Below are 16,271 nucleotides of genomic sequence, written 5' to 3' on the forward strand. Positions count from 1 at the left end.
ATCATCTCTTGGAGAGTACTGTTCATTTTCATAATCTTCATCGTCATCCTCAGGGTTGGAGAAATCAGCATTCTCTTCCTCTGAATCATTCTCCGCCCCCTCTTCTGGACCATTCGGGATTCCAAACTTGACTCCTGTGGCCTGTCCTTTACGCCTTCTTCCCGGGTTAATGAAACTCACAGCTTTCTTGTCTTTCTTCTTTTCGAGCAAAAGAGCCTTCAGTTCCTCCTGCCCCTTGGATAAGCTTAGCATCATCTCCTTGAATTGAGCATTCTGAGTCTGGAGATCTTTGACAGTTTGTTCGAGATCCATTTTTCTGTTTGTAATGAAGACCGTGAGAACATTGAACTTGTAGAATACCTGTTATGCAGTGTTATGTTATGCTATACAATGTATGAAATGTTTTCAAGGACTTTTGGAATTTAACTTTGCGTAAATCACCAACAAGAGAGACATGTTTATTGCTGATTTCTTTGATCAATGTTCATTACAAAAGGAATAATAATAAAAATACAATGAAAGCTCAAGTCTCCCAGGGGCGACTTCTTTTTGGGCGAAGATACGCATTGAGTCTTCGTTCCTCATTAAGCTGACTGGTAAGTTCTAGCACTTTCTTCCTTTCTGCGACGAACTGAGTCTCGAAAGTATCCCTTTCTTCTCTCAACTGAATCCAGGATCTCTTTAGTTCCTCAACATTGGTAGGCATATCTGGATAAGGAATGATCTGAGGAGCACCTCCTTCAGCTTCAGGTTCGACAATCTGAGGTCCGATTGCAAGATATGGCATGACAAGTTCACGAGCTCTGGCGCGTACCCATCTGAGATAAGGTTCCATAGGAATAGAATTTTTCTGTCCTAACGTACCTCTCTTCACCATGCCCCAAGCTCGTACAAATCTTTGACGGAGGCCTTGTGAATCGTTGTCATAGTCGAACATGATGCCTTCGATGATCATTTCATGTGGACCATCTCTTCGAGCACAACCAAACTGTCGCAGAGCTAAAGCAGGATTATAAGTAATACCTCCTCTTATTCCTAGGAGTGGTACATTAGGGAACTCGCCACAACGGTCAATGATGGTAACATTTTCCTTGAACTGAGGACACCAACAGATGTCTGGGTGGGAGAGCGACATTATCCTTTGAGACCATTTCAAATTCTGCTCGTTCTTCAAGACTGATTGAGGAAGGTGCGAAATAAACCACCTAGACAACAAAGGTATGCAGCACATGAGAGTCCCTTGCTTCTTCATGGTACGAGTGTGGAGGGAATGCAAAATGTCTCCCAGCAAGGTAGGTACAGGGTTGTGAGTGAGAAATATCTTAATAGCATTCATGTCTATGAATTGGTCTGGATTAGGGAATAACACCAAGCCATAGATTAGCAACGCCAGGATGTCTTCGAAAGCACGGACATTCATAACTTTTAAGAATTCTCGGGCCTTATTTGTCAGGAATTTGGCAAGTAAACCCTTAACTCCACTCCTTGTTACCCAATTAGCTTCAATGTCGGACTTCGTCATGTGTAAAGCTGCGACAACTTCTTCAGACTTCGGAACCTTTTCTAAACCACTGAAAGGTATTTGATCAAGGATAGGTATCCCAAGCAGTCTGGAGAATTCTTCCAGTGTAGGTACCAACTGATAATCCGGGAATGTGAAGCAATGATGTTTAGGGTCGAAGAATTGGAATAAAACTCTCATCATATCTTCTTTGAGACCAGTGGTAACCAAATTGAGGAGAGAACCGTGTTTCTTGATGAACTGCGCATGATCGGAAAGTTCTGACACTAAGTTCTTGAGTTGAGGAGCGATTGCTACAAAATTGATCTGGATGGTCTTCCTGGGAGCCATAGCCTTACAAAACAGAGCAAAGTTAAATCCCTAAGTCCTTGAAATGGTTAGTACAATGTTATGATGTCATGATGTTATGATGTTATGATGTTATGAGGTTAAATAAATAACAAGCACAAGCAAGTCACACAACCATCATTCCTAGGTTTTAAGGCTTGCATGAGTTCCATAGGTAAGTACCCTCCCCACTGAAGTTTAGTTGGTTCAACCTGTCCTAGAATAGTAACCGGGTTCTAAAAGGATCTCCAATCATTGACCTTCCTTCAAGTCCACTTCAGTGCAACACCAAGTGGTTGACCGAAGCTTCCCTAAAGTCCAATCTCAAAGAGTGTAGTATCGAGTCTCAACCAACCCCAGTCGGAACCGAAGTCAGTTATCTCACTACTTTCTAATGGCCAGGATGAGTCAATTAGGGTTCTAAAGGTCTGGTTAATGCTTTAATGACACCACGCGGAAGCCAAATTTTTCCTCAAGTGAACATGAGGAACATCAGGACATCCAAAGTGTCACATTAACCGTAGCCATCATTTTAACCATTCCAGTATACGCCGGATAGTCGCGATGATCTATTGCTACTTACCTAAGGTACACTAGATCCGGGTGTAGGATCTTTCACTCAAAAATACCCAAGCAATCCCTTAAAAGTAAATCAGACAATTTGGAATAAGTGATCTTGTTTTTAAGGTAACCTCTCTTTTTAAAGTGTCCCCAGCAGAGTCGCCAGTTTTGTCATACGGTGAACTGACTTGGGGTATTTTGCTTTTTTATCGCAATGTCGCGGATAGCAAGAGTCGCCACCGACTTTTCTTTTATCCAATAAGGAAAGGTGGAAAAGAACAGGAAAGACCTCAATAGATTTTGGGTTCGGGAGGTACATTATACAAAGGGAAGGTATTAGCACCCTTTGTATCCATGGTTATCCATGGGCTCTTAATTGCTGGATCACTTATATTTTTGTCTGAAAAGTGTTGGTGAATTGTTTAAAAATGTTTCGAAAAGAGAGTTTAACTTTGTAATGATTCTCGTATGAATGTATACAAAGTATTTATCTCGTTTGATTTTGAAAAAACAATTTAGAAAGATATAACTTGGTAATGATTCTAATATGAATGTATACCAAGTGGTGATTTTCTAGGACTTGCAAAGTGTGAGGGGTGGAAAATGTTTTAGGTTATGATCTAGTAATTGAGAGTTATACCTTCCTAAGGTCGTTATGGGCATTTCCTATCCTTATGAGGGTAAAACTGTCCTTACTATTGAGAAGTAAGTAGTTTTATCCTTTGGATGTAAAAGGGTCATTGAAGGGTCATCGATAGGTCATTGAAGGCAACAGTTGTAAGGATACCTTAGCATTCGAAGGGACGATCATCATTTAACCGTAGGTTACACCGAAGGGTCATCGAGGGACAAAATCATATATTCGAAGGCAACATCCGAGGGACTATGATTTATTTTAAAGGGACATGATGATTTAATCGAAGGGTCTTTGCTAAGGGTATCCCCACATTCGCGGGACATGACCGTAATACCGTAATATCGTAAGGCAATAAAGAGAGGTCCAAGATCACATATTTAGAGGCCGTATTTTACAATCGATTAGGTAATTAGGATGAATCTCCACATTAAAATTAATACATTAAAATTAATACATTAAAATTAATACATTAAAATTAATTAGGTAATTTAGGGTGAAACTCCACAAGGGTATCCCACAAATAAAGTGGAAGACCTAGACAGCAATCTTTTCCTGGGAAAGGTGAACCTTTACAAAATTCAGCAAACGGGTTAGAGTACCAAGTCAGGATGCAATCAAGGATTGCACCGCAAAAGAAACCAGAACAGCAGTAGGGTCAGATAAACAATGCATGGCTATGATAAAAACATGACAGGTTAGCAAAGGACAGAACAGAAAAATCAGCGACTGTCCCGGTCGCCGCTGCCTCGCCTAGCGAGGGCTTAGCGAATACTCGCTGCATGCTCGCGTAGCGATGTGCTAGCGAGCGGCTGCGGATTCTGGTTTTGATAACGGCATAATATCAGCAAGCTTCACACCTTATAGCATCCATTACAGAGATTATGTGGTTAGGCATTCAGGTGTTCATGCATACTTAAATTCATATGTAAAACTTAAGATAGTTTCATAAATTCAATCATGATACCATATGCAAATTAAGAACATAAGGTAGTAATAGCAATGCCAACCTGTTTGTAATCGAATTGTAACCTTGAGTTGGCCGATCGGATCGAATTGAGCGGAAGTGACCTTGCTGCCGCCGGCTTTTCCTTCAGGGTTTTCCGTCTGTGAGCGCTAGGGTTTGCGTGCTAGGGTTCTCCTTTCGTCGTTTTCGTCCCCTTTTCATTACTGAAGTGCTGGTATTTATAATGCTCTTTTTTGTGACCTAATGGGCTCAGAGTGAAGCCCAGAATTTTCTGTTATCTGTCAGCTTCGCTAGGCGAGCGTGTAGCGAACGTGTAGCGAACGTTCGCTAGGCGAGCGTGTAGCGAACGTTCGCTAGGCGAGCGTGTAGCGAACGTTCGCTAGGCGAGCGTGTAGCGAACGTGTAGCGAACAGGCCAGTTTGGGCCATTTTCTGGATTGGGCCATTCGTGAGCTGGGCCTTCGTTCCTTTAAGATCAGTGTCATAAAAATGAGTCGGAGTGCCCTGAAAAATGTCTTAAAATATTAATGGGCAAATTTTGGGATATGACACTTAATACATGTGAAAAATCCAAAACGATTTATAATGAGAAAAATAAAAGTATAAATAAACCTAACTTCCCACCTCTACCATGGGACATGCCCCTTTATCCCTTTTAGGGATACTACACTAGGGGTGGACATCGGTTGGGTTGGATCGGTTTTCGGGCCCAAATTCCCAATCCGACCTAACCATCGGTTGGAAAAAACATAACCAAAACCGACCGGTTTGCAATTCGGTTATTTTCGGTTTCGGTTTTGTTCGGTTCGGTTTCATAATGCGGTTTATTCGGTTTTAAAAATAATTGAGCTCATTCCAAAATAAACCCAACACAAGTGGATTTTATCTAGGATTTAAATAGCACAATTTTATACTAGTCTTTAAACTTTTAGTTTACTTATGAACAAAAAAATAAAACAATATATCTTAAAACTTATGAAATTGCTGCATTTTTCGGAAATGGATTGAACAATCATTGTTAACATTTGTTCATAATATGCTCATAGCCGACACTATGATAGCCCCCAAATTATGCAAAATTACTGCAGTGAATGGGTTTTTGTAAGAAGCTCTAGTCTTGGGGAAGAAGTGCTATCTCAATTTCTTGAAGTGATTTCCCTTTGGTTTCCACCACATTTCTTTTTACAAAGATTACTGCCATCATGCAGAATGTAGCAAACATTGAGTAAAGCAGTTGTGGACCAAGTTTCTCCAGTAAACGCAAGAACAGTAACCCAACAAGGAAATTACAGACCTGTACAAAATTGCAATGAACTTTAGAACTCTAGAAATATGAATTTTGTTTAACTCATAATTTTCACTACAGATGCATCTATCAAGAATCAAGATCTGTATTCATAGTTACAGCATACTTACATTAGCATGCCACCAACAGATAGGTACAGAGCTCCCGTGTTTAGTAAAAGTGAACTTGCTCCTGTGGCTTGAATGGTTATTGATATCGCCTATGCACACATTTGCAACATCCGATGGTACTCCAACACTTTTAAAAACAGTTGAAGAGAAATAAAACACAGCATTTATACCAGATAGCTGTTGTAAAGCAAATAGGGTTGATCCAATAAAAACAACTGCAAAACGAACTCGTGAATAAAAAATGACTTTTGGATACCTAAAGAAACCAGTGACAAGCTAATAACAATGACATAAACACACAATGACGCGACTTTCCTAGAGATAGACATAAAAAACTATATACCTTTAGAATGATGACAATGAAGCAATTCAGAGAACTTCACAGTATCAGTATCGTCACCTCTATCTACCTTGGATAACTGTGATATTGCAAACTTTGCTTCGGATACACCCAGAAGCCTTTCAAACTCAACTTCAGCTTCAGCAGTTCTTCCTTGCTATATGACAAAAGAGATAAATGATCGAGGACTGTCAAAAGGATGATAACCTTGATAGATAAACCTTCTCACGGTAACACTCCATTTCTGTTTTGTACCTCTCTTTGTCCTTCATGGCTTGTTCTTGATAAACCTTATATATCAGTGCAACTTAACATGTTAACATAATAACAAAACAATGCATATTATGTTAGCCTATGTTGTGGAATAAATCATCAATTAAGTCCCTAATAACTAAATTGAAGAGAGAATAACATTTTAATGGTTTATTCCATTCTGTAAGATAAACAAATTCCTTACTGCTTTTTCAGATTCATTTAACTTGTTCCAGAGTTCACCGATGGTCCTACTGATCTCTCGGTCCTTCCCTTGGTTAAGAGGTTTTAGCCTGGCGTGTTGTTCTGCAAAGAAGAAATTGTATCCACTTCTGTTTGGTTTTGGGGTTGGAAAATAATCTTATTTTCGGCTGAGAGAAAAATGAAAAGACCTTCAGGCAATCCAGCAGCATTAACATTTAACGGTTGAACGACAGCTGGTTGAACTTCAGATGAAGGATGTGAAAACGGCATCTTCAGAGCAGGAACTGGGGTGGATGATGGACTCTGCAAAACATCTGCCATAGAGAAATTAACAATTTGCACATTAGAATAGGCCCAAATGTTGGTACAAACAGCATTGTGGTTCCAATGAACATACCTGAAGCTGCATGAGTCCAATTATGAGCTTTAAAATAATAGATTTGCTCATAATGGTAGAGTAATGAAGTATAGTACTTCCGCAGCACAAAAGAAGCATTTGTTGCCGTTGATGGAAAATTGAAAACTAAAGTTATATCTTTCCATTTTCTATCCTTAATGATCTGCAAGAAATATTAACAAGATAAGATCACCATATCACTACATTGCGGAAAAACCAAAGTTATACATTAATTTAAAAGAATAATAAAAAATATTTGAAGAATTTTACGAAGATATCAGAACATTCAACTCAAGTATATCACCAATCAAGGCAAGATCTTCCATCAATTACGATTTACAAAAACATGCAAAGAAGCAAATGCTAACAAGTTCTTATGATGCCATGATGAATATATAATATTGAATTTCAAAATAGATCTCTTATCAAGCTATGTGCTGACACTATTGGTGTCTACTTGTTCACTTGGTGCCGGTGTCCATGTTTCATAGATTATAAGAGCAAAAATCGAAATTATAATCACATCTTACTTTCTCAATCCCTCCACGAGAAGTCACTTCAACAAAGAGGCGGTGTAAATCCAACTCCTTTCCCCCAATAATGGGAATCCTGCAATAAAATTCCAAGTTTTTTGTAGTTATTACAAAGTTATGCAATCGAAATGAGTTCATAGTGTTTAGTATTTCCAAAAAAGCAAAACTAGAGGCCAAGAAAATCATTTAGATCCAAAACATGAACCATTTGCAGCCACTGTAACATTAGAATGTCCTCCCTCATTATAAACACAATGTCAAAACCAAATAATGACAACTTGATTAAATAGAGCAGCAACAAATGCATGATGCATCACTTATCAAACACCATGATGCAAGAAATTCCATATGATATGCTTGTGTTTTCTACATCTTAAAAAAGAAAAAACCAATTCACAATCTTTAGTAGTTTATTAATCTAAGAAACTTACATGAACTTGGTGCCCATTGTAGCATGGAGCTTCTCCAAGCTATGCAAAAAGAGCTTAGGATTGTCCACAACCTCTTCATACGTTGCCATAGGAGGAGGATACTGACCACAGCTTGAACCCGTCTCTTTCATAGCTAATGGACTCTTGATAACACAAGATGTTGATGTCATTCACAACACAATATATTCAGCCTTCAATATTTTTCTGCATCACCATCAACAAAACAAGGTAAAACAAACCAAAAAACCATAATAACATGAAGATGAAAACCATCTAGTATTTGTAGATAAAGAAAAAAGCAAAAACATTAATGAGAAATAGAAATGTAATGGCTAAGCTACCTATCTATACATGCAGACAAAAAAATAGAAAAAGAAACAGACAAGTTTTAAGGATAAGAAGAGAGAAACTGTCTCATCTCATCTCATCTAATCTAATCCCATCCACCTTGAAGACAACAAAACAGAAAAAAGAAAGAACAACCAATAAAATCACCATGCATCAGAAAATCCAGAACTGAAACAACCTTGAAAGGGGTGGATGGCGCAAGCTTCAGAGGGGTGGACGGAGCTTTAGGGTTCGGAGAGGTGGACGGCGCAAGCTTTAGGGTTCAGAGGGGTGGACGGCGCAAGCTTTAGGGTTCAGGGTAGAGTAGACGGCGCAAGCTTTAGGGTTCAGGGTAGAGTAGACGGCGCAAGTTCTGATTTTGCAATCTGATTTTGTTGGGTCAAGGTGCCAAAATTCTCCTTGATAGTAATAGTAATGTAATGGAATCGGTCGGGCTCGGATTTTGTTGGGCCAAAAAATCAAAACCGAACCCGACCACACATACCCCTCTGAACCCGTTTGCAACATCCGTCCAACCCGTCAAACCGAATTAACCCGACCCGAAACATCCACCTACAACCGGTTCGGTTGGTTATTCTCGGGTGGGTTTTTCTTGTCCACCCCTATACTACACCTTTTAAACTACGCAACAACAAAAATATAGTATTAACTTCTTTTAGGGATACTACACCTTTTAAACTATGCACACAAAAAAATAGTATTAACTTCTACTATTAATATTTCTTTTAGTCTTTTATTGATTTTTTTCAAACAAAATATTCTTCACTCTGTTAGACGTCAAATCCTCCATCATCTACAGTTTAATAATTACATGCATGTTTTTCCATTTTAAAAAAAAAATTGTTTACAGGTAACTTGGATGGTTGAAAAATAGAGTATTATATGGTTGAAATATGTTGTATTTGGTTTAGTTATCTATGCTAATTTATACTTACATGCATGATTTCTACGTTTGATTTATTGATGTGTTGTGGGTTTTTTCTATATGTGTGTTTACATTCTGTATCTAGAGTTTCTACTCCATATAAGGTATTCCTCAATTAAATTTGTTTTAATAATTCAAAGGGTGATTTTATTTATTTACCTGATAGCATGAGGTTTAAAATGATTGTTACGATGCAAGTCTATTAATTTAGCATCATATTATTCATACACAGATGATCAATTTCTATACAAATAATTAATATTCCAACCAATATATAAGAATTTTACTATTTTATTAAATTATTTAATAAAAGTTCAGGAGGAATATCAGTAACAATACTACGCCTAGATTAAGAATTGACCACCTTTGCTAATGAATGATTAATCATATTTACTTGGTGTTTAATAAACTTTACCTCAAAGTTGGGAAAAAGAAATAGCAACTACTTAATAGAAGAGATAATACGACTAAATTCGGAACAACCTACATGTGTAGAATGAATGACTTTAACCAATATGTGAGAGTCACTTTCGAATATAACAAAATTCAAGTTCATGTCGATGACACTTTGTATAGCCTCTTTCAAAACTACGACTTCTATTTCAATGATGGACTAGAGACCGACATTCCAAACTACACCTGTAGTAATAAATCTACCCATATTATCTCACATACATCATCCCTTATTCGATGTCTTAAGATGATTGTTGAAACCCGCATCAACATTACACTTCAACCACCCTTCATTTGACGGTCTCCAAACTGCTAGATTATGAGATGAATTGTGTGTCCCAACTACCTCATGAGTTGAAAACCAATCTTGCCAATTGAAATAAGCTTGTTGGCCTATTCTCGAAACCCCTTCCCGATCATTATTCCAAACAACATTATTTCTATTCTTCCAAAGAGAGTCAATTAACACAACTAAATGACACACTTCCCACATATCTTCTATACTACAAATATCAAGAATAATGGATTTAGCATCATTAAAAGAATGTAAACGAGACTCAACAAGATATGACAAACTCGTTGCCTGCCAACACTAGCTAGTAGTCCTCCAACCAAAGAACACATGTTAATCATCGTCGTCCTCAACTTCACAACATTGACAATTCGAGGGGCATTGAACATGGTGATATTGAAGTCTAATGAGCGTCGGTAAACAGCCCTTACGAATTCTCCATAATAAATGCTTGGCTCTAGGAGGGGCCACGATATTCCACAGGTTATCCTAATCTCCTTCCACTTTTCTCTCTCGCTGGTTTGCCTGAACTTCCCTCCATAATCTATAGCCAGATTTAATGTTATACTTTCCATCTTGTTCCTCTTTCCAAATAAAATTACCCTCTACCACCTCCCCCACCAATGGGGCATCCAAGATATCTCCATCTACTACATGATCAAACAAGGAATATTTAGCTTGCACATCCCATTATTTATTATTAGGTATAAAGAGATTTTTAACATAAAAATCCTACACACCTTGTACTTGAGGACCACATTAGCACCCTGCTTCTTTCCTTCTAAGTCACGGTTCTTTCATAACCCTATTTTTGCTCTCATATCCAATAATCCATCTGCACCTAAGGATTAAGACATCTCTAGCTTTCCAAATACTCATCTAAATAAAACTCAGGTTATTACCAAGGTTAGCTTCTAAAAAAGAAGAATCAGGGAAATACCTTGCTTTGAATATTCTAGAGACCAACGTATGAGTTATTATTAAGATCTGCCAACCTTGCTTTGCTAACATAGCCAAATTAAACGCCTTGAAATCACAGAAACCCATACCCCCTCCTTCTTGGTACAAAAAAAGTGCCCCCACGTCATCCATCTAATTACTTTATTATTAGTGCCTCCTCCCCACAAAAAGGAATTAAGCATCTTCTCAATATCATTCATCATTGTATCAGGAATAAGGAACACACTCATAATATAAGAAGGTATAGATTGCAAAACTAATTTTATCATCACCTTTTTCCCCGCTTTAGACAAAAACTTGCATTTCCATGAATTGATTCTTTTCCAAACACGATATTTAATAAAAGTAAAAATATCCTTCTTACTTTTATCAATCATCGATGGTAACCCCATATATGTACACATTCCAAGCACAGACGGACACCCATAATTTTAGCAATATCCTCCTGAGCAGTTCTACTAATGTTTCGACTAAAGAAAACTTCAAACTTAGACAGATTTATCTCCAAACCCGATGCAAGAGTATAGATATTAAGTAACTTCATAAGTTGTGTCACCTTGAAAAGGTTAACTCTGCAAAATAAAATAAAAATCGTCAGCAAAAAGCAAATGGGACGCACTAGGTCCCCCTTGCATATCTAAACTCCATGAATATCCCTACATGACACCGCTCATTTGATAAGAGCATAAAGGCCTTTTGATATAAGGATAAAGAGATACAAAGACAATAGACCTCCTTGTCTCAATCATCTTCCAGGTTGAATTGGTCCAACACTATTTGAACTCACTAGAATCAAATAATTAATTGAGGCCACACACACATCATCGCCCATTAGACCCATCTATCAGCAAACCCCAATCTAGTAAGCATACCTATCAGGAAACCCCAATCCACCATGTCATATGCCTTATTGATATCAATCTTGAGTGCCAAGTGAGCTTTATTACCACTCGTTCTCCTCTTAAGAGCATGTATAATCTCAATGGCAATCATAGAATTATCAAGAATATAACGAACCTCCACAAAAGCAGATTGTTCCTCTGACACACATTTACTCAAGCAAATCTTCATTCTATTTGCAAGAAGTTTAAAAAACCACTTATAAACGACATTACACAACGAGATAGGGCGAAGGTCATTCATGGACTGCAGATTTGAACATTTGGGAATTATGCATATTCATGTCATTGAGCAAAGTCGGGAAGAAGCCTCTCTCTAACCAATTTATCGTGGCCTCAAAGATGTCCTCTCCACAAAGATACCAAAACTTTTGATAAAAGCTGGGTTGAAACCGTCGGGACCAGGAGATTTATCGGGGTGCATATGCATAAGTGCCTCGTACAACTCCTCATTTGTAATTGGCACAAGAAGATTACTTTGTCATCTGTTGATATTACTAGTCAAATAAGTTCCAAAACCAGATCATACGAGCCATGGTTTTCTATAAATAGATCTTCAAAGTACCTCTTCGTAACATTACATATACCATCTTGTTCACAGATCTCTCTACCACCTTCATCTAGAAGCTTATCAATTTGATGAAAATTCTTCCTAACAATAGCTGAGTGGTGAAAGAATTTTGTCTAGCAATCACCACTCAGAAGCCAATGCAGTTGTGCCATCTGTTTCCAAAAGATTTCATCACGAATAAGAATTTTTTTGTATTCACATTGTGCTTCAAGATACTGAGTGATTAGTGCATTTTGATGCACCTTATTCTACTATTGTATTTAGGCAACTATATAATTTATTCTATTATTTTTACTATGTTAGTGTGTTTTAATATTTAAGTTTTTTTTGTTTTATTTTATTTTTGTACTTTATTTTCAGCATAAATAGTTATTTGATATCTTATTACTATACTGATCATAACTTGGGCTATAGGAGTCGGATTAATGTGTTATAATATGCGTTGGGAAGCTAAGAGAAAGAGTTACAAGTTTCATGTTGAAGTCAAAAGCAGATTCAAAGTGAAGGAGGGTCAAAAAAATTCGTTGAAGTTTCAAACTTAATTAAAATAGTTAGTTTGGATTACTTTTTATAATTTCCGGGTCGGATCCCATAAGGGCTCGAATTTTCCTTTTATTATATTAGATATTTCACTGCTACAGTAATACTATTATGAATTTTCACTATACAATGTTGCTTAGGCGATTACATGGAGAACTAAAGTTCACAAGGTTAATTTGTTGTAATCGGTTTTCGTTAATACTTTGAGGTTTCTTAATTTTCAATCAAATGTCTTTTCCCTTTCAATATTTTGTTCTATATCTTGTATGCTTTATTCAAGTTATATAGAATATGTGTTGATTAATTTCAATTGATATATATTCCATAATCGCGTTTGCTTAATTCACGCGTGCTTAACCCATTTGTTTAATTCAAAATTTGTTTGCTTAATTCAGAAATTAGGAACACATATCATATATTAGTATCAATGCACTTGTTATTGTTACTGCAATCGAAAGAGGATTAGAATCCGCTTAGGACGTGAAAATTATATTAACCAATGATAAGTTAGGAAACCAAACCAGTAGATCAAATTATTTCATAATCACTTTTTATAATCACTTATTCTAAATTGAATCGAAATCTCCTATTTTGTTTTCTTATTTGGTTAATTTATCAAGAGTTCTTGCGATACGATACTCGATTGTCGATTCCCTAAACTACCGTTCTTAATTACTCGTTTTTGACTTGTGTATGACAGCATATCAAATTGGTGTCATTCTCGGAGACTCTTTGATAATACTAACTAATTTTAGAATCATAGATTGGAGTCTTGTTAGCATTTTGTTTTGTTTTTTGCTTGTTTATTGATTTTCAGGGTTGTAGTATAATCGTGTAACTACCCTAGCAGACTATCAGGTAACTCTGTAAACTTCTGTTTTGAATTGCTCCAACAAATTTATAGAAAATCAGAAGAAAAAAAATTCAAGAAATAGTACTCCCTTTTAAGAAACTTCTAAGGGATTTTGAGAAAATCCCTCAAAATCGCAAATTCCTTATTTTTCTATTTTATTTAATTTATTTTCTATTTTTATATTCTAAAAAAATCCAAAAAATTTTGTAGATTCGTTATTTGATTTTTAGTCAAATTTTCATAATTTTTAGATTTTATTTTAATCATTTTTTTCATTATATTTTACTAGTGATTTTATTAGTGTGATTTGATAGTGATTTGATTTTACTTTGATTTTGATGTTATTATTGATTTTATGTCATATTTGATTCTATATTGATTTGATTCTGATTTTAAATTTAATAATCATATCATGACGGATCAAAATAGAATCTTAAGAGAACTTTCTGCAGCTGATTCACTTTTTATTGATTTCCCTTCTTTGTCTGATTTTGATGACACTTATATTTGTGATGTTTGTACTGATACTCACTTATGTTCAGTTTATGTTGAAACTGAAGTTGCTTTACAGGTTGATATTTCTTATGAGATTTCTATTGACAAAGTTGATGTTGTAGATGTAAATGTAGTTCATGCTGCCAAAACTTTACCATCCATTGAGCAATCGTCTACTTTAAAGCTAAAGTCCCTCTCTGCATTTTTAAAATTTAATGAAATTTTTCCCATAATAATTTCATTTAAATTTGAATCTGAACAGGAACAAAAGTTGTTATAAGTATTGAGGGAACATAAGAAGGCAATTGAATGGATCTTGACTGACATTCTTGGTATTAGCTCATCAATGTGTATGAATCATGTCTTACTTGAAGATGGAGCAAAAGTAGTGAGGTAGCCCCAAAGGAGGTTTAACCCATTGATCTTGGATGTTGTGAAAAATGAGATCTATATTGTACCAGAGGACAAAAATAAGATCACTTTTATTTGTCCATTCGATGCTTTCACCTATAGAATAATATTTTTTGACCCAGGAATAAAAAGTGAAGACACTGATAAAAATTTCAAAGTCAATGGACACCGCCTTAAGCTACTCCATGAGAGTCAAACTCTGGAAGAAGATAATGTAAAAGAGCTCTCTTTGAGAAAGGTTGTTTATACGATCATTTATCCAGCTTGACTCCTCGGATGTGTTATTTCCTATCTCTCCTCTCTTATTTTATATTTATGTTATTTCATTGAGGACAATGTGTGTATTAAGTGTTGGGGAGAAGATCATTTACTTGTGTGTTTTCTTGTTTTTCATTTACTTACTTGTTTTATTTTATTTTTAAAATGACATGTTTTTTCGATGGTTTTCGAGTTGCAATTGTGAGTATTTTCTTTATTCTATTGATTAAAGACTTGTGGTGTGATGTGATTGATTCTTTTTATGCATTCTTAGTATGATATGTATGAATAAATTCTAAATTGTACATCATTTGTGGTAGATCAATTAACCTTGTGAGATTTTGAGTATTTTAATGGATAACATTCAAAATCCATCTCTTTCTTTCTTGTGTGTTTCACTCATGTCTGTTAGTCTCTAGAACTTGAGTTGACTCTTGCTGAAACTTTTTATTTACTTCTGCACATTGATATGATAAAGACAACTTGTTTTTATTTTGTTTATTTTTTTAGCCATTAGCCAAAAAACCAACCCTGAATAACAGCATCCCTTGTTTGAAAACCTCATTGAACTTATTATCTCATTCTTTATTTAAACTCATTAAAAGCCTGAAAGTAAAAAACAATATTATCACCCATTCATAGGGTTGAAAGAGTCTTATTGGAGTTGTGTGGAGTTGAATAATTATAATTGCGATATTTGATTAAAAAAAGTTGGGAGAAAAAAAGAAAAAAAATTTAAAAAAAATTGAAAAAGAAAAGAAAGAATGTCATTACATATTCCTTCTGATCTGGAAAAGAAAAAAAAGAATAAAAAGATAAAAGAGAAGAAAAATAGCTGAGAAATTGTTGTTTGAAAGTTAACGAAATATTTTCAGTTCAACTCCCGCAGCTCTTTCAATTTTCTTTTGACCCTTTGAATTTTAGCCTAGTATCCCCTTATGATTTATCACACCCGTATCCTGGCCAAGTTACAACCGAATAAAATTTCTTTTGAGCTTTGTGTGGATGTTAGAGTCTTTTCAAGATTATGGTAGTGCTTTCTTCCATGATGTGCTTTGAGTGTAAACAGACAACCTAAACACTTGAGAGTTGAGTGAATTTTATCTTGTGAGGATCTTGCTGCTTTTGATGTACTCTTTAGTAATCTGTTTTTCATATTTACTTGGAATGTTACAAAAAAGTTACTTATTAATGTCATTTTCTTGAAGCTTAGACTTAGAAATTTGTTTGTAACTTGTATCTTGATAATTTTTGGAATTGCATGTTCTTGTTTTTTTTTTTTGAGTTTTGAATTCACAATTTTGCTCGGAGCGCAAAAGTTCAAATATGGAGAAATTTGACCAGTACATTTTGATACACATTCTTCTATTATTATATTTAGGCAAATATTTTATTATATTATTTTTACTATTTAGTATATTTTTATATTTAAGTTTATTTTTGGCCTTATTTTATTTTTATACTTTATTTTAGCATAAATAGTTATTTAATACCTTGTCATTATGCATATCATAACTTGAGCTATAGGAGCCGGATTAATGCGTTTTAATATGTGTTGGAAAGATAAGAAACAAAGCTATAAGTTTCATGTTGAAGTCAAAAGCAGATTCAAAGTGAAGGAGGGTCAAAAAATCCGTTGAAGTTTCAAGCTTAATTAAAATAGTTAGTTTGAGCCGGTTTTTA

General features: G+C 35.7%; 1 long non-coding RNA gene and 1 pseudogene across 1 annotated transcript; both read right to left on the minus strand.

Moving 5' to 3' along the window:
* Positions 1-4,974: 4,974 nt before the first annotated feature.
* LOC127138650 (uncharacterized) lies at positions 4,975-5,508 on the minus strand. Its single transcript, XR_007808833.1, has 2 exons — positions 5,427-5,508; positions 4,975-5,304 (listed from the first exon to the last, which is right to left on the minus strand). It is a non-coding gene; the product is annotated as an uncharacterized LOC127138650 (long non-coding RNA).
* A 51-nt stretch (positions 5,509-5,559) lies between these two features.
* LOC127138649 (high mobility group B protein 15-like) lies at positions 5,560-7,753 on the minus strand (annotated as a pseudogene).
* Positions 7,754-16,271: the final 8,518 nt, after the last annotated feature.

Source organism: Lathyrus oleraceus, chromosome 4 (genome assembly GCF_024323335.1).
Source record: "Lathyrus oleraceus cultivar Zhongwan6 chromosome 4, CAAS_Psat_ZW6_1.0, whole genome shotgun sequence".
NCBI classification, from domain to species: domain Eukaryota; kingdom Viridiplantae; phylum Streptophyta; class Magnoliopsida; order Fabales; family Fabaceae; genus Lathyrus; species Lathyrus oleraceus.